At 45.7% G+C, this 20,259-nt stretch overlaps 1 pseudogene; it reads right to left on the bottom strand.

The window, feature by feature from the left end:
- Nucleotides 1-15,955, bottom strand: part of LOC141271395 (uncharacterized) — a 58,904-nt pseudogene extending 42,949 nt beyond the window's left edge.
- Between the last annotated feature and the right edge of the window lie 4,304 nt (nt 15,956-20,259).

The raw sequence follows: 20,259 nt of genomic DNA, 5'->3' as shown, positions 1-20,259 counted from the left end.
CTTAGAATTTCCCATATGAATAATGGCTTCAATAATGTTGGGCATGAGATTCTTAACACACAACCTTGTGCCGTTACACAATTTTGGTGGGTCAAGTTTCCTAAGCAACATTAACAGAGCTCCTATTACTCTGTCGCCTCATTGGGGGACACAGGACCATGGGTGTTATGCTGCTGTCCACTAGGAGTAGACACTATGCATAATCTGAAAAAGATTAACTGTGGCTCCTCCTCTGCAGTATACACCCCTGGACGGCGTCAGCCTTCTCCAGTTTTTGCTTAGTGTCGCATAGGAGGCACACCTAAAATTTTTACTCCGATTTTTTTACGACGGGATTACAGATGAAGAAAAGTGGGTCTCCTGCGAGACTCCCGGCATGCCCCCTATTATGGGGTGCACAGTTGAAGTCGAGATGACTATTCACCATGTCGCTCTTTCCCCAGCCCCTTGGGTGCTGGTTCGAAGTCGAGACCCCCCTCCTTCCCCAATTCGTTTTGGTTTCTGGGTTGAGGTCGAGGCGAGGATAAAGCCCCCTGATGGTGACAACAGCACCCTCCCTAATCCCCCTCTGGGGGTATTAGGTTGAGATGCCTCAGGTAGGGCCTGTACAGGCAGCAATCTGCAGCTCCCAGTAGCTAGCACACTGCACTGAATCCAGGGACCCCGGCCCTGCTGCGGACTCCTGTTGGGGCCGGGGGGGGGGGGGGGGGGGGGGGGGAGTGCAGGCAGGCATGGCACAATACAGACACAGGCCTTCCTGGCCCTGTCTCTGTGGCAGCACCAGCGCTATGGTGCCGCAGGGGGACCCTTCAAGGGCCCCCCCTTCCGCTGATACCCCCACCGCTATCCTGCTTTTAAATCCGGGGGGGGGGGGGGTCCGGTTCAGATCCGGCCCCCTCCCGGACTTCCGCGCCGGCCTGGAGCCCTTTTGGGCATCAGGTTTCTAATTTACACCACGGCTCCGGCCTAGCCGAAGCCGCCAACCCCTCTCCGCCCCCCGGATGACGAATATGACACTCTACAGTGTCATAGAAGGGGCGGATCCACACTGAAAGGGTGCGTTTTCACAGCAAACTGCCGCCCTTTTTCAGCTCTCCGCCCCCCTTCTTCCTCATACTCCGGCGGCCATTATCTACTGCAGGAAAAGATTAAGCCTGCAGCTACCGGTCGGCACATACAGACCAGGCCGGCCAGTCTCCGGGGGGCACAGGTCACATTCATCTGCATCATCCCATACCACAGGGTCATCCCCTTCTAGGGAGAGACACCGTAGTCCCAGCTCATCTAGACCGTCCCCTGCCAGGGACAGACAATACAGATCCCCACAGCCATCCCTGACCAGAGAAGGCCTCCGCTCTGGTTCACCCAGCAGGAGACGCCTTAGTGATACACAGGATTCGGAAGACATCTGTGATTCCGACTCAGACAAGGAAACCGAAGGGTCCCTAATCCCTATCCCCCCTAGCAATACAGCGCTAGTTGATGATCTAATCTCATCCATCCATCGGGTGCTGGACATCTCTGATCCACCCCCGGAGACACCAGGACATAAGATTTCTTTTGAAGGAGTTCTGAAACCGCCTAAGGTCTTCTTTGACCACCTAGAGTTTAAGGCGATCCTTAAAAAGCAGTTCTCACAGCCTGAGAAGAAGCTTACCAATCGCAAATATCTGGAGGCGCGGTACCCCTTCCCACAGGAGGTCACCAAACAATGGACAGATCCACCTGAAGTGGATCCCCCAGTCTCTAGGCTAGCAGCACAGTCACTCCTTTCACTGCCAGATAGCTCAACCCTCAGGGACACAGCAGACCGGCAGGTAGAACGCATGGCACGTTCAATTTTCGAGGCAGCAGGGGCCTCCCTGGCTCCCGCGTTCGCCTCAGATTGGGCTGCCAAGGCCATCCTGGTTTGGGCCCAAAATTTACAAGCTAGCCTACAAGTATCTGTCCCTGAGCTGTCAGACCAAGCGGCCCAAATAGCAGTTGTAACAAATTACATGCTTCATGCAGCTCTGGATTCTGCAAGAGGTGCATCGGGGAAAGCATCAAACACCATCACGATTCGGCGTATCCTCTGGCTGCGGGAATGGAAAGCAAATGCAGCCTCAAAGAAGTCCCTCACGCACCTCCCGTACCTCAGTGGTCGACTTTTCGGTGAACAGTTGGACACAATGATATCCAACGCCACCGGGGGTAAGAGTACCTCTCTCCCCCAACTGAAGCCCAAACACACTTACAAGAAGCGCAACCAAACTTGATTCCGATCCTTTCAGAACTCTTCCAGCTGGTCCGTCTCGCGACCAGCACAAAACAGCAACCGTGCCCCATGCAGAGACAACTCGCGGTCGACGCAAAAGTCGGACAAGACCTGGCAATCAAGAGCAGGCCAGTCAAAGTTTAAAGGAGGAAAATCTCAGATTTCCTCCTCCTCATGACTCACGGACTCCGGAAGACACCCCACCTGTAGGCGGCCGTCTTTCGCTCTTTCATCAAGTCTGGCTGCCTATTACAGACAGGTGGGTCAGGGAACTAGTGTCTTCGGGATACAAGATAGAGTTCACTTCCAACCCACCAAACAGACTCTTTCTGTCTGTTCCCCCAAAACCACCAGCCAAGGCTCGTGCCTTCCACCAAGCGGTCTCCTCGCTTCTTCAAGCAGGAGTCATAGTACTGGTCCCCGCGGCCGAGCGCTTCCAAGGGTTCTACTCAAATTTATTCGTAGTCCCCAAGAAAGGAGGCCGTGTAAGGCCCATACTGGACCTAAAACAGCTCAACAAATATGTACGGGTACGTCATTTCCGCATGGAGTCCCTTCGGTCCACCATTGCGTCCATGGAGAAGGGAGAATTTCTCGCCTCCATAGACATACAAGACGCATACCTGCATATACCAATTGCGCCCGCCCATCAGAGATTTCTCAGGTTCGCAATCGACCAGGACCACTACCAGTTCGTGGCTCTCCCGTTCGGACTCGCCACAGCTCCCAGAGTGTTTACCAAAGTCATGGCAGCCACCATGCACGTCCTGCACTCCAGAGGCATAGTAGTCGTTCCATACCTGGACGATCTTTTTATCAAAGCTCCCACCTTCAAGGACTGCGAGCTCAGCGTCTCAATCACAATCGACATTCTGAGTCACCTGGGTTGGTTAGTCAACCTACAAAAGTCATCACCAACCCCGAGTCAGTCTCTGACCTTCCTGGGAATGTTATTCAACACCTTCAGGGGTCTAGTGCTCCTTCCCAAGGACAAGGCACTGCCTCTACGTTTAGGAGTTCGCACCCTCCTCAGCAAACCCCCTCGATCTCTCCGGTTTGCCATGAGAGTCCTTGGCAGGATGGTGGCGGCAATAGAAGCGGTCCCATTTGCCCAGCTTCACCTTAGGCCTCTCCAACTAGCCATCCTCAAGTCATGGGACAGGAACCCTTTTTCTCTCGACAGGGAGTTCCAGCTGACGTCGTCAACCAGGAGGTCCCTGCACTGGTGGCTCAAGCCAACCTCACTAACAAAGGGGAAATCCTTTCTCACAGGTCAATGGAAGGTTCTGACCACCGACGCGAGCCTGACGGGTTGGGGTGCGGTACACCTACACCATAGAGCACAGGGCAAGTGGTCCCCAGCAGAAGCGACCATGCCCATCAACATCTTTGAAATTCGTGCCATCCTCCTGGCGTTGAGAGCCTTCCATCACTTACTGGCAGCCTCTCACATCAGAGTACAGTCGGACAATGCCACGGCTGTGACATATGTGAATCACCAAGGGGGGACCCGCAGTGCCCAGGCGATGCGAGAAGTGACACACATTCTCCACTGGGCGGAAGACACAGGTTCGGTTCTCTCTGCGGTCCACATTCCGGGTGTGGACAACTGGGAAGCAGACTTCCTCAGCCGGCAAGGAATGGACTCGGGAGAGTGGTCTCTCCATCCCGAAGTTTTTCGCCAGATCTGCCATCGCTGGGGGACTCCGGACGTGGATCTAATGGCATCCCACTTCAATGCCAAGGTCTCCAACTTCATGGCCAGAACACACGACCCGCAGGCGCTAGGACCGGACGCCCTGGTTCAGGACTGGACCCAGTTCCAGCTCCTGTACATTTTTCCACCTCTCCCCCTGATATCCAGAGTGGTGAGGAAGATCAAGCAAGAGGGAGTTCCAACCATCCTAGTCGCACCAGACTGGCCCAGACGTACATGGTATGCCGACATCGTACAGCTCACAGCAGACGTCCCCTGGCGTCTCCCCGACCGCCCGGATCTTCTGTCACAAGGCCCGTTCTACCACCAGAACTCAGGGGCCCTCAATTTGATGGCATGGCTATTGAGACCTGAGTTTTAACTCAGTCAGGGTTCTCACCTGACGTCATTGGAACCATGATCAGGGCACGGAAGCCAACCTCTGCAAAGATTTATTACCGTACCTGGAAAGCCTTCTTTACCTGGTGCGAATCTCGTGGCCAGACCCCATTCCCTTATTCCCTCCCCAGGGTACTTGGGTTTCTCCAATCGGGTCTGGAGGCCAGACTGTCCCTGGCTTCCCTTAAGAGCCAGGTGTCAGCTCTCTCAGTGCTTTTTCAGAGGTGCATTGCTAACAAGCCGCAAGTAAGGACATTGCTTCAGGGAGTTTCCTGATTGGTTCCCCCCTACAGATGACCACTAGAAACGTGGGATCTCAACCTAGTGCTGACAGCATTACAGGAAACACCTTTTGAACCCCTTAGGGAAGTCTCACTCCGCCTTCTATCCCAGAAAGTGGTTTTCCTAGTGGCAATCACCTCGCTACGCAGGGTGTCTGAACTCACAGCACTCTCCTGCAGACAACCCTTCCTGGCTTTTTACCAGGACAAGGTAGTTCTCCGTACGGTCCCATTCTTCCTTCCAAAGGTTGTGTCCAACTTCCACCTCAATGAGGAAATTTCACTGCCATCCCTCTGTCCGGTCCCGGTTCATAGAGTGGAGAAGGCTCTGCTACGCTTGACCTTGTCAGGGCATTACGTATCTATGTGTCTAGGACTGCGCCCTTCCGGAAGTCTGATTCTCTTTTCCTTCTTCTGGAAGGCGGCCGCAAAGGTCTACCAGCTTCCAAATCTACCCTTGCCAGGTGGATCAAATCCACCATACAAGAGGCCTACCGCCTCAAAAATTCTCCTCTTCCAGCAGGTATTACGGCACACTCTACATGTGCGGTAGGGGCCTCCTGGGCCATTCGGCACCAGGCCTCGGCACAACAAGTGTGTAAGGCAGCCACCTGGACTAGCCTACACACGTTTACCAAACACTACAGGGTTCATACCCAGTCCTCAGCAGACGCGAGCCTGGGTGGACGTATCCTGCAGGCCTGTCTACACAATATTCGTCCATTGCTTCCCACCCAAGGACTGCTTTGGGATGTCCCATGGTCCTGTGTCCCCCAATGAGGCGACAGAGTAAAGGAGATTTTTGTGTACTCACCGTAAAATCTCTTTCTCTTAGCCTCTAATTGGGGGACACAGCTCCCACCCTGTTGCCCGTTCCGGGCCGTTGTTATGTTGAGTTCTCATATTGTTTTTCTTGAGCTTGTACATAGTTGCCTTCTTATAGGCATGGTTATTTTATCCATGTTACGTTCCTCCTATTGCTTTTGCACAAAGCTGGAGAAGGCTGACGCCGTCCAGGGGTGTATACTGCAGAGTATGCATAGTGTCGTCTCCTAGTGGACAGCATAACACCCATGGTCCTGTGTCCCCCAATTACAGGCTAAGAGAAAGAGATTTTACGGTGAGTACACAAAAATCTCCTTTTTTAAAGTGATCCTATGCGGTGGCATTCTAAGAGGCTCAAAAGAATTCAGGAACTCCAATGGGTACATTACGCCTTGTTCACTATCCATGACTGAATCAATGGACATGTATGTGGTCACTGGACCAGACAGTCTCCGCTGTATTTATAGATTTATGGAACAGACACTCGTTTTTAGGCACTAGGATTGTGTGTTCACAAAGCCACTGATGGTTGTTAAAACTGTTTCAAAAATCAGGGAAAACTTGGTTAATAACCTCCGAGGACATCATTTTGCAAGTCTTCTGGTAAGGAAGATTTTACTATCTCAGTAAATTAGAATAATTAACAAAACACACCTGCAAAGGTTTCCTAAGCGTTTAAAAGGGTCCCTTAGTCTGTTTCAGTAGGCTCCACAATCATGGGGAAGACTGCTGACTTGACAGATGTCCAGAAGGCAGTCATTGACAAACTCCACAAGGAGGGTAAGCCACAAAAGGTCATTGCTAAAGAAGCTGGCTGTTCACAGAGTGCTGTATCCAAGCATATTAATGGAAAGTTTAGTGGAAGGAAAAAGTGTGGACAAGCAACTAGGATATAACTGGAGCCTTCAAAGGAGAAAAGGCCATTGAAAAATGTGGGGGAAATTCACAAGGAGTGGACTGCTGCTGGAGTCATTGCTTCAAGAGCCACCACACAGACGTATGTAGGACATGGGCTACAAGTGTCGTATTCCTTGTGTCAAGCCACTCATGACCAATAGAAAACGCCAGAAGAGTCTTACCTGGACCAAGGAGAAAAAGACCTGGACTGTTGCTCAGTGGTCCAAGGTGTTGTTTTCAGATGAAAGTAAATTTTGCATTTCATTTGGAAATCAAGGTCCCAGAGTCTGGAGGAAGAGTGGAGAGGCCACAATCCAAGCTGCTTGAGGTCTAGTGTGAAGTTTCCACAGTCAGTGATGGTTTGGGGAGCCATGTCATCTGATGGTGTAGGTCCACTGGGTTCTATCAAGATCAAAGTCAGCGCAGACGTCTACCAGGAAATTTTAGAGCACTTCATGCTTCCCTCTGCCGAAAAGCTTTTTGGAGATGGAAATTTCATTCTCCAGCAGGACTTGGCACCTGTCCACACTGCCAAAATTACCAATACCTGGTTTACAAACAACAGTATCACTGTGCTTGATTGGCCAGCAAACTCGCCTGACCTTAACCCCATAGAGAATCTATGGGGTATTGTCAAGAGGAAGATGAGAGACACCAGACCCAACAATGCAGACGAGCTGAAGGCTGCTATCAAAGCAACCTGGGCTTCCATAACACCTCAGCAGTGCCACAGGCTGATCGCCTCCATAGCACGCTGCATTGATGCAGCAATTGATGCAAAAGGAGCCCCGACCAAGTATTAGTGCATTTACTGAACATCCATTTCAATAGGCCAACATTTCAGATTTTAAAATCATTTTTCAAGCTGTTGTTATAAAGTATTCTAATTTAGTGAGATAATGACTGTTGTGTTTTCATTGGCTGTAAGCCATAATCATCAACATTAACTGAAATAAACACTTGAAATAGATCACTCTGTTTGTAATGACTCTATATAATATATGAGTTTCACTTTTTGTATTGAAGAACTGAAATAAATTAACTTTTTGATGATATTCTAATTTAGTGAGTGTGTGTGTGTGTATATATATATATATATACAGTATATATCAGAAAATGCGTGACTGCCTCTTCAGACTGTTCTAGTTTTCCTTAGCAACCAATTAGAGCTCAGCTTTCACTTTACCTCAGCAGCTTCAATGCTGAACGCTGCACTCTGTTTGCTATAGGCAATGAGAACGATCTTCCTATGAGGCAAGTCTCATAAATGAAGCCCCTGTTACTTCTGCAACAGCCATTGCTATAATTACAGACTTTAGAGCGACTTATCAGGTTGCCCTATCTTAGCGACTATATGGTTGCTGCCTTAAGAGCGCCTCTTTGGGCGCTGCCACTTTTATTCTTTAAGACCCTTTGGGCAAAAACCATGGTTTTGCATTTAACACAGACACCCATTTTCTCCTTTATTTCTATAGAGCCTAAATTCAGGGGGCAAATATTGCGAAGGAGGGGGAAGGGGAGATTTTGAGTTTTAATGTTCGCAGTATTTTTAGTCTGGCATTAAAAATGGGCCGTGCAAAATTTCACTGAAAATCGGGTGAAAAATGTGTTTTTGTATTCAACAGGCTACCACACACAGATTTTCTGCTTTATATTTATAGATGTGCATGTCGCAGAGCAGTGGGCGTCTATAAATGTGCATTCAGCAGGGCTGTGTGTATGTCTGCGTGCGCATGGAGCAGAGCTGTGTGTGTCTGTATGTGCATAAGTAGCAGTGCTTTGTGTGTATAATACATAGACTGCAGAGAAATACTAGCAATAGATTTATTACTTTCCTACCATAGTGCATTTGCAAATTGCCTCTTCAGACTCTAGCGCCACCTGTTGGAAGCAGCAATATTAAAAGTCAATATCAACTCTGTAACGAGTCTTGCTATATGACTCAGGATAAAAGCCAAACCAGAATCTCAATTTTAGGATTGCTACTGCCAATAAGTTCAGGTCCTCTTCCTCTCTGAAGAGCCAATTTGCATATTTAATTTCCCAGAGTAGCATGCATGGCTTATAAGTCTCCTCACTCTGACATGCTAGGCCTGATAGGTCACTCTCCACAAGAAGAAATGTTACCCCTTAGGTTAAGTGCACATGTAGCGTTTTTGATGCCTTTTCGCAGCGTTTTTTCCGTGTGGAAATGCATCAAAAACGCTTGGTGATCGGTCTACCAGCTAATGCAATGGCAATCCTGATGTGCTGCGCAAATGATGGGGAAATTTCCACTCAGGATTGTCCTTGCGTTTAAAAACGCAGCATGTCCTTTCTATGTAGCGTTTCTGCAGCGTTTCCCACCCATTGACTTTAATTGAAACGCAGCAAATCCGCAGGTATAATATTTATAACTGTGGATTTGCTGAGGTTCAATTAAAGTCTATGGGCGGCAAACACTACATAAACGCACACAGAGTGGTACCCGGGTCAGCTGGGGAAGACTACTACTCCCATCATCCGATCGCCGTAGCTGAGGGGAGTAGCAGTGTCCTCAGCCGAGCTGGGGCTGTGCGCTGTGTAAAAAAAATAAAGAAAACCCACTATTCTCACCTATCCGGTGCCCCCCGGTGTCTTCCTGGTCCTCGCGATGTCCCTGGCGATGTGATCAGCCCGGAGGCCGGCGGTACACTTCCGGGAGCGTGCTCGCTCCCAGCAGTGTACATCGCTGCGCTGCCAGGACCTGAGGTCACTCCTGCAGCTTCAATGTGCAGTGACAGGAGTGATTTTACACTCCAGTCAGTGTACATTGCTGTCATCTACAGCAGTGACATCAGTGATTGCTGATGTCACTGCTGTAGAAGTGACCTGGATTGCCGAGGGACAATCTGGATTACTTTGTGACGGCGGACAGGTGAGCAACATGGTTGTTTTTTATTTATTTTTTTTTACAGAAGATCGAGGGATTCGGGTTTCCCTTTTGTATCTTCAGGTTTCCACTCTTTTCTATTCACAGGTTGCTACAATGCCAGTTTATTCCATATATCTCTAGACACTCAATAGTCATGGGTGGTAGATAGGATCTGATTATTAATCTAGAAACGGACCAACGGGTACACTACTGGTCTAGGGGTATATTGATGCATTTATAGCTATAATATTTATGCGGTATAGTCCTGCATTAGGGTTGCACATGTGATATGTATTTTGAATGCATGACAGTTATACTTACATGCCCTTTTTAACATGTTATATGTACCTTAATATCTATGTTTGTTGTACTTGTATGCAGGAGGCATTTGTTGCAAAAAACCTGTGTGCACAACCAACTTGCCATTTGTACTTATCATAGAATCATAGAATGGTAGAGTTGGAAGGGACCTCCTGGGTCATCTCGTCCAACCCCCTGCTTAAAGCAGGATTCACTAAATCATCTCAGACAGATGTCTGCCCAGCCTCTGTTTGAAGACGTCCATTGAAGGAGAATTCACCACCTCTCGTGGCAGCCTGTTCCACTCATTGATCACCCTAACTGTCAAAAAGTTTTTTCTAATATCTAATCTGTGTCTCCTCCCATTCAGTTTCATCCCATTGCTTCTAGTCTTTCCTTGTGCAAATGAGAATAAAGATGATCCTTCTACAATGTGACAGCCCTTGAGATATTTGTAGACAGCTATTAAGTCTCCTCTCAGTCTTCTTTTTTGCAAGCTAAACATTCCCAAATCCTGTAACCGTTCCTCATAGGACATGGTTTGCAGACCGGTCACCATTCTGGTCGCTCTTCTCTGAACTTGCTCCAGTTTGTCGATGTCTTTTTTAAAATGTGGTGCCCAAAACTGGACGCAGTATTCCAGATGAGGTCTGACCAAAGAGGAGTAAAGTCCGATAATGACTTCACGTGATCTAGACTGTATGCTTCTGTTAATACATCCCAGAATTGTATTTGCCTTTTTTGCTGCTGCATCACACTGTTGACTCATGTTCAGTCTATGATCTATTAGTATACCTAAGTCTTTTTCACATGTGCTGTTGCTTAGCTCTATTCCTCCCATTTTGTATATGCTTTTTTCATTTTTATTGCCCAGATGTAGTACTTTGCATTTTTCCCTGTTAAAAAACATTCTTGCAGTCTTGTGATTAGCGGCGTACACAGAGGTGGAAACTTCACATGTACTCACACTTCCTCATTGAGGTTGTTGTTTTTTTTATTGGTTTTTAATGGTGTCCATATATTTACCTAATAAACTTTGTATATACTTTTTGGTTAACTCATGGTTTTATGGGCTACATTTATTGGTACTATAGAAATATTTTATGTTCCGGTGCTTCATATTGCACTATAGTAGGTTACAGTTCAGGATTCGGGGACTGGGCGTGCAATAAAAAAATTAAAACCGTGTGTCATTTTATTTCAGTAAAATAATTTATTCTGGCCTTGTCTTTTATTGAAAAAGCGGTGAAAACTTTACTCCGCGGTTAGAAATAGGGGTGTCTTATAGAAGCCCTCCATTACTAATCTGGGCTTCACCTCAGCCGCCAATACAAGACTGACATGAACCCCAACCCTATCACACCGCTACAAGGCAGTGGGAAGAGTGGAGGCTAAGCACAAGATTTGGCGCATCTTATGGATGCGCCATTTCTGGGACTGCTGAGGGTGATATTATTAGCCACGGAGGGTGCTAGTATCCATGGCCCCTTAATATCATCCCACAGCTGTCTGATTAGCCGTTTCTGGTTAGATTTTATAGGGGGACCCTACGTATTTTTTTTTTCTGGGGCCCCCCTGTAATCTAGCCAGTAAAGGTTAAGCAAACAGCTGTGGGCTCATATTAATAGCCAGGGAACATTTTTGGCTACTGGCCCCTACCCCGGCTACTAATATCAGCTCCCAGCGGTTGGCTTTCCCTCTGCTGGTTATAAAAATTACGCGGGAGCCCACGCCATTTTTATTTTTAAATTTTAGGCTATGTGCCCATGATCCAGAAATAGAAACGCTTTGGCTGCAGCATATTTTCGCTGCATCCAAAAAGTTGCATTCTATGGAACGCAGGTAAATCCACATGCGTTCACTGAACCATGTGGATTTATCGCATTCAATACTTTCTAGTGGTCAAGTTTCTGTTGCAGAGACTAGCGACTCCGCAAGAGAATTTGACATGCTGTGGTTCTGAAAGACGCGGCGCATGTCAATGTCCGCGGGTGATCCGCAGCCTCAGATGCACGTATAGTGGACATGGGATTTCTAGAAATGCCATCCACTATGCTGTATAAACACACAGCTTCAAACCTGCAGCGGCTCCTGATCGTGGGCACATACCCAAACTCACCCGCAGCATGTCGATTTCTGTAGCTGACAAGCTTGTCTCCGCTGCAGACTTTGACTGATTGAAGTGTCACTATATGCGGTGGATTCACATGTACCGACAACAAAAGTGCGGCATTAGGACACTACGTTTTGGACGCAGCAAAAATACGCTACGTCCAAAGCGCTGCTTGTTACTGTTCATGGGGACGTAGCGGCTAACGAAACAGTTGTGAGCGGTTAATAATAGTCAGGGACCATGTTTGCCTAATGGCACCTTCTTAGGCTAAAAATATCAGCTCTCAGCTGCCGCAGAAATTACATGAATGGAAATGCTAATGAAGATTCGGTGAATGGGATTAGATGACACCTAGCTTTTTTGTTTGGTGATGACAAGGTGTCAATCAGACCCTTTCATTACCAAACCTGAGTAAAGGAAAGTAAAGAGTTAAATAAACACACAGACACAGAGTAAACCCTTTATTTGAAATACAACAGACACATTCTAAAATTACCCAATATACTCACCCCAGTTCTGACGGTAATCCAAGGGTTAAAGCAATGTCCCACATTCCTTTTCAAATAACTTGATTTAGCTCCAAAAAGCATTCATTGATGTACAAAAACAAGTCAAAATCGCGTCACAATCCCTGCAAAATGCACATTTTTTTTCTGCAGCGTTTCTCCTGCCAAGGAGATGCAGAAATGCTGCAGAAATTTCTGCTTCAAATCCTGAGCGTACGCACATAGCTTTAGACCAAAACATGTGGCACTGCAGGCACCGGAGCTCCAGTGATGATCGTGGCCTGGTCCTTGGGTCCGCCGACGTCAGAGAAGAAGATGCTGTTCACCGAGGTCAGGTGAGAAGGATTTCTTTTTTAATCTGTGTTTGAAGCGTGGCAGAATTGTGGAAATTACTGAAGGCAACACGGGGGATGTTGTTAATGTATTGGACCACGAAAAGGAATATTACTACTATATTAAGGGACCTTATACCAGTATGTGGGCATAATATTTGGACAATATCGCTGTAAGGCTGGCATGGTGGAGGCCATTCTATTATATCTGGGCACACAAGACATAAGCATATGGGGGACACATAGGGTAACATCACTACTGTATTGTAATTTATTTTGTGGGATACTGTTACAGTGGGACAAAAGAGAGGTACTGTTACTGTAGAGCTGGGAGGAAAGTGCCATGTGCATGCTTAGTCTGGAGACAGGTGAAACGAGGGGTTAACTTTACTGATGTGTTATCCGAGATGCCTTTATAGCAGAACTCATATTTCCCCTTTTTAACAATCTAACAGTCTTTTACTTTTTGGTCTACTTACAATGTACATTCATTGGGTCATGGGTGGGCAATTAATTTTCCCAAGGGGGCACATGAGAAACTGCCACTGCTGTGGAGGGCCAAACCAATCGGCTCAATTTAAAGGGATGGTCCGAAACCAAAGGTGAATTTCATCTTAAACTCTATTTAATGTAATGATCTAATCTCCTTTTCTAATATACTTCAGTTAAAAATTCCCTAACGTTCCCTCTCTATTCTGACTTCATATCTGCTTTTTTTTTTTTTAACTTCCAATAACATTTTGTTTGAGATTCACCAGAGAATGCTGGGATACTGAAATAGGACCTCACTGTCGCAGCCTCTGCCATCTCCCTGAAACGAAGCATCATCACGGACATCCATTTCAGTGGATGGTCTAGTTCCTGCTCTACTGAGCATGCGTTGGTTGTAAATTCTGACGTATGCTCAGTATGAGCTTTCTGCACTCTATTCCTTTGAATGTACAGTGACAGTGAGCTCCCTCGTCTGCTCCAAAAAAAAGTGATGAGCCAATAATAGAGCACACTGTCAGAGCAAATTTTAAGGAGACAACGAGACAAGCAGGGACTAGCCCAACCCACAAAACCCTTTGTTTCAAGGTGGGGAAAGCAGCTGTGGCAGTGCCCGCAGTCTCTGCCCCCTGATAATGTTCTATGTGAGTATCCCAACATGCACTGGGATTCTCAACTGAAACGTCATTGGAAGTAAAAATAAAAACAAACAAAAAACAGACAGGAACTTAGAGTAGAGAGGAAACAGTAGGGAATTTGTATTTTAAGTATATTAGAAAAGTGACTAGATTTTTTAATTAAATCGAAATTTAGCATGAAATTCACCATCGGTTTCGAAACACGCCTTTAGTTTTGCACAATATTAATTTCATTGCTTTACAAAAGAACAGTTGATTATACTTTTTTTATTAGCTGCTACTGATAAGGTTAAGTTTACATGAACGTATAAAAAAGTCATATGATTTTCTTCCAGAAAAACAGACGACTTTTCACCTGTATTGTCATCCATATACTATCCATTGATGGGCATAGATAATTGGCCAATTTATGGGCTTAGAACCTTTGTTTTTGTAAGTACATTTTATTAAACAACAGTGCAGTTTAGATCTCATATATTCAGTGTTTGCATATATCTTGGCCCTTACAGACTGCTGCTGTGTTCCTTTTTTATTGCTCCTAGTGCTGTTTGTGTAAAGGTCAGGGTGTTTTGTGGCTGCAGTTTGCTCAGGCCTACACTAGGTCATCCCTACGCCGCCATTTTAGTGGATGCTAAATGGAAATCACCGATTATTTTCATAAAGGCTGAGGATTGGGAGGATATTTTATAATCTTCAAATCATGTATTTCCTTCTGCAAACAATAAAATGATTCAACTGTATATCATACACCCGTCCTATCTGACCCCGCTAAGATTGTTTCGGATGGGTAGATCACCGACCTCTGAATGCCTGTGATGTCGTGCACCGAACACAAACTCGTCACCTGATATTTTCTCATATTGGTTAGGTATAACCTTATTTCTATCACCTTTATTATTTACTACTATTTCAGTTGACTTAAAAAGATCCTAGTATAGTATTTCCATAGCTCCTCATGAAGTGAAACCCGGTCTACGATGGATAGTAGATTCCCCACGAACACTGCAGGATTCTAGAAGGCAATAGCAACAGCTTTTTCATAATCCAACATAAAGATATTTTTCTTAAAATGGTTTTCAAAGTTGGCAGCACATTATACAGATTCTCTAATTTGGCTATTCAGATAAGAGATCTGCATAGGTAAGGGTCAGTGTCTTCTAATTCCAGAAAATAGGATGAGTAATCTGTGGCAAAAAAGATCTAATTTCAAAAGAAGGGCTCCAAATGTCAAAGTAATGGGGATAGTTTCAGGTAAAGTTGCATGTGGTGGTTTAGCAGAAGACTGGTGATCACATGATTGTGATATGGCCGGACTACACCACAGATAAAGCAGCCACAGCCGGTAACAGTATTTGTGACTTCTCTGATTTTAGTGGTTACTACTCACCTTGGCAGTTATCTGTAATCTCCTCTTTACACCACTCATCACCCCTCACATATGTCTCTGTAGTATTAATATGGGCCAGATTTTCACCCTGAAACAAATATTGTAAAAGTCACAGAAAGATGGAGAAGTCACATCTATGATCAGTTCTAATCCTGCCATCTCCACAGATCTCATTACACAAGTATAAAACATATAATACTGGTGGATAAAGCAAGACTGAGCATAAGACCTTCACAGCAGTCTACACATCATAAGGGAGATCTCATGACTCCTTCTCTCCATCTACCTGATGATCCTGAGGAACATTGGGATCTTCTTGTTTACAGTCCTGTGGAAGAAGAGGACAGGGACATCTCTCTGGTGTTGTCTTCTTACTGGATAGAACTAGATGAAACAATTACAGGGACTAAATTCATTCTTTACATACAGATAATTATAGGCCGTGTGTATTTATTTCAGTCCATTACCTGGTGATTTGAGGGCCTGGGAAACCTCCATCATGACGTCCTTGTACAGATCTTTGTGTCCTTCTAAATACTTCCACTCCTCCATGGAGAAATAGACGGAGAAATCCTGACACCTTATAGGAACCTGACACATACAATGATACAGTCATCCCTCTGATCTCTTCATAGTGTTACTGTATAATGTCCCAGCATTCCCAGCAGTGTCACCTCTCCAGTCAGCAGCTCAATCATCTTGTTGGTGAGTTCTATAATGTTCTGGTCATTGATTTCCTCATGTATCGGGGGGTAAGGTGGAGGCCCCGTGATTGGGCTCAGGGGTCTTACACGTCCCTCAGATACAGGGTCCTGACAGCGCTCACTAGAGGTCTTCTTCACTACCGTGTAATCCTGATTATGGAGAGACACATTAATAAATCTCACTACAGCCATTTCCAGAGTCCTCACCTCTCCAGTTCTGTCCATCTGTTGTTCCCATAGATAAGAATGATGTAATGTGACATCATCAGAATCTCTCACCTCTCCAGTAAGCCGGAAGAGAATCTCTAGGGTGAGGTTTAATATCTTCTCCATCATCTGATCCCTGTCTTTATCCATTCTTGTTGGATAAGTCAGAAAAATTCTGTAGAAGATCTCCACTGATAATATCCGATATTGTGTGGCTCTGAATGGGAAGAAGATGAGCGGATGTAACATCATAAATTTAATAATATAGTTACTGGAGATACAGTGGTTTACAAAAATACTCACCTCCCTTTTGGCTTTTTACCTACTTTGTTACATTACAACCTGTATTTAAATATTTCTGTAATTTGATTTGTATGTGATTCATCAGAAGTAAATAGTCTAAGTTGGTGAAGTGAAGTAAGAAAAATATAGGAAAAAAATTACATTTATAGGATCAAATAACTAAAAATTGGCATGAGCATATGTATTCACCCCTTTTGCGATGAAGCTCCTAAAAATTTCAGGTGCAAGCAATTACCTTCATAAGTCACATGCTTAGTGAAAGGAAGTCCACCTATGTGCAATCTAAATGTCACATGGTCTGTCAGTATGTACACACCTTTTCTGAAAGGCCACAGAGGCTGTAACACCATTAAGCAAAAGGCACCACTAAACAAACAACACCATGAAGACCATGGAGATCTTCAAACAGGTGAGGGTGACAGTGGTTGAGAAGTAGAAATCAGTGTTCGGTTATAAAAAATATCCCAATCTCTGATGATCCCCCAAAGCTCCATCAAATCCGTTATCATCAAATGGAAAGAATATGGTGACACAACAAACCTGCCAAGAGAGGGCCGCCCACCAAAACTCTCAGCTCAGGCAAGGAGGGCATTAATTAAACAGACACCACAAAGACAAAGGTAACCCTGTAGGAGCTGCACAGTTCCCAAGCAGAGACTAGAGTATCTGTTTATACGACCACAATAAACAGCATACTCCATAGAGGTGATCTTTATGGAAGATTGGGCAGAAAAAAGCCTTTACTTAACACACAAAAATTGTAATGATCATTTTGAGTTTGCCAAAAGACATGTGGGAGATCCCCAAATGTATGGAGGAAGATACTGTGGTCAGATGAGACCAAAATTGAACATTTTGGTCACTAAGGTAAAATCTATGTCTGGCGCCAAACCAACACAGTTCATCACCCCAAGAATACCATCCCCACCGTGAAACATGGTGGTGCAGTCATCATGTTTTGGTGATGTTTTTTGACAGCAGGGACAGCGAAAATGGTCCTAATCGAGGGGAAGATGGATGGTGCGAAATACAAGGATATTGTTAAGCAAAACCTCTTTCAGTCTGTCAGTGATTTGGGACTAGGACCGAGGTTCACCTTCCAACAAGATAATGACCCAAAGCCAGGGCGGGCTCCAGGTTTTTGTGGGCCCTGGGCGAAAAAGTCTCAGTGGGCCCCTTTAACACATATCACGATTCATGATGCACGGATACCGCAGAGAAATATAGATATAGTACAGTGCCAGAGATTTCACTTCTTACATTACATGAGAGATATCTATTGTAAATTCTACAATAGCTCAGAAACCGGCAACTCCTCACAGCTTACAGTGCAAACCGGACAATATAGTCCTCCATACAGTATTATGGGCACAACTAAGTCCTCCATACAGTATTATGGGCACCACATAGTCCTCCATACAGTATTATGGGCACCACTAAGTCCTCCATACATACAGTATTATGGGCCCCATATATTGCTCCATACAGAATAATAGACCTCATATAATGCTCCGAGCAGAATACTGGCCCCCATATAATGCTCCATACAGAATACTGGCCCCCATCTAACGCTCCATACAGAATACTGGTCCCCATCTAACGCTCCCTACAGAATACTGGCCCTCATCTAACGCTCCCCACAGAATACTGGCCCCCATATAACGCTTCCTACAGAATACTGGCCCCCATATAACGCTCCATACAGAATACTGGCCCCCACATAATGCTCCATGCAGGCTGTGCCCCCATATAATGCCCCATGCCTCCTGGGCCCCCATATAATGCCCCATGCCTCTATACATTAAAAAAAACTAAAAAAAATCAAATACTCACCTCACCTGCTGCCGCTGCTCCGGACACCTCAGCCGCTTCGCCGTCTTCCCGCTCTGCGCTGTGACTGCTCAGCAGAGGGCGCGGTGGGGCCCTGAGCAAGCGGAGGGCGGGGCGGGTGCGGGCACAGCTCACGGGTCCCATAGCAGGCTGGGGTGCCCGAGTGGCTGGGGTCCCCTGAGCAAGCTGGGGTGCCCCGCCTGCTCAGGGCCCCAGCACTTGCCCGGGTGCTGACGCCGGGCCTGCCCAAAGCATACTGCTAAAGCAACACTAGAGTGGTTTAAAGGGGAAACGTGTAAATGTTATGGAGTTGCCTAGTCAAAGCCCAGATCTTAATCCAATTGAAAATCTATGGTCAGACTTGAAGATTGCAGTTCACCAGAGGAATCCATCTAACTTGAAGGAGCTGGAGCAGTTTTACCTTGAGGAATGGAGAAAAATCCCTCTGAAAAAATGTTGTAAGCTCATAGAGGCTTATCCAAAGCGACTTGCAGCTGTAATTGCAGCAAAAAGAGGCTCTACAAAGTACTGACTTCAGGGGAACAATTCTTATGCACACTGAAGTTTACAGTTATTTTGTCCAATTTATTGTTTGTTTCACACAAAAAAAGAAAACCAAATGTTCACAGTTGTAGGTATGTTCTTTACATGAACTGATGCAAACCCTCAAAAAAAAAATGAAATTCCAGGTCATGAGGTAGCAAAACACGAAAAATTCCAAGGGGGTAAATACTTTTGCAAGCGACTGTAGTAAGGGGAAATATAGGAGAAGATAGAATCCAACATCTACATGTTCTTTTTTTCTTTGTATGGACCCGTTGCTGTAGTCAGAGAGAAAAGATGGAAATAACTGAGTACAGTACTTGTTTGTTTCTATCAGCCTCATGCAAATGTACAGGGTAACTGAAAGTGAAAGCCTATCACAGAAATTTCACTGCACATTCTGATTCATGCAGAAATGTGGAAGTTTATTGATATCGTGCATGTTCCATTCACAGCCCTTAGTTATTTACAGGTGCCATAAAAATAGAACGTTTTGACTCTTCTGAGTCTTTTTCAATGTGTCGTAATACCAAAAAGCAGAATAGGAAAACACGTGGCAGCTTAAACTGCCAGGTATCTGGGAGACACCAAAATTAAGGGCAAAATTCTTCAGCAGTATGTCTACTTTGGTAAAGAGAGACTAGTTTATGCAATGCTACACCATCAAAATTGTCTAACAGGTGTCCAAGGATGTCAAAGAAAGAGTCCACTTTAGAGATATCTGGAGCATCACGAGGTAGGGAAAATGTCCAAGCCAAGGGGTTAAGGTGCAGCAGAGATATAATACCCAGATGATGGCTCTCAGAACCGGACAACTATGGGAGGAGTCTGAAATACAAGCGACAGCTTTCCTGAAACATGACATAGGAAAATTGGTTAGGAAGGGTCACCATGGGCGCTAAAATAGTCAGGGAAGAAGCTGCAGTTGTTTGGGCCTGAGCAGCTTAATGATGTTGAATACACTGTGCATGGTCCTGAATCAATTGGGCCCGGCCTTGCATTTGATTGACCAGAGCTGGGAGGTGTTCAATCTTTTTTTTGTGTGGCTTGTTATATTTTAAGTCATTAAAAGGACAGATTTTGCTCAAGACACTATACTTAGCAGGTGTCACTACTCTGTTGTCAGATTTCCCAGGGCCAGGGCGCTCCCTCCTGTCCCTAACACTAGCGCTAGGGGCACTATATCTAACCTTGTTTCCCGGATTACTTCTAATGGTGAAGATGCCGGGCCACGTACCTTGCTGAGCTCCTGAATCCCCCCGACCCAGGGAAGAGGAGAGTAGTACGGTATGGTAACACACCAACCAGACTAACAAGGTCCAGGGATAAAGGAAAATACCAATCATACAAATATTCACACACAAAGAACAGAGGGAAACACTGGGAGTGAAGGAAGGGGAAAACCAAAGTAGGAGGAGAGGATTTGCACACAACCAAAGCCACTCAACAGTCTTTAGCTAAATCCAAATGCTTTCTCAAGCAACAAAACTCCACCAACTCTTGAACAATGCAGCATGAAGCTAACTCTGGCAATGCCTGCTTGCCAGAGTCCAGTAAATATAGGAGAGGAGAGTGGTTAACACTGAACAGCTGAGAGCATCACCCAGGAAATTTCTAAGAGCTCTCCACTGAACAGATTAACCCCTGCACTGCTAAAAG

This window comes from Phyllobates terribilis, unplaced genomic scaffold, assembly GCF_046119375.1.
Source record: "Phyllobates terribilis strain yellow unplaced genomic scaffold, ASM4611937v1 Scaffold_5__5_contigs__length_657084704, whole genome shotgun sequence".
Taxonomy (NCBI): Eukaryota; Metazoa; Chordata; class Amphibia; order Anura; family Dendrobatidae; genus Phyllobates; species Phyllobates terribilis.
The sequence above is the reverse complement of the archived record's forward strand: the minus strand, read 5'-3'. Positions and strand labels throughout refer to the sequence as shown.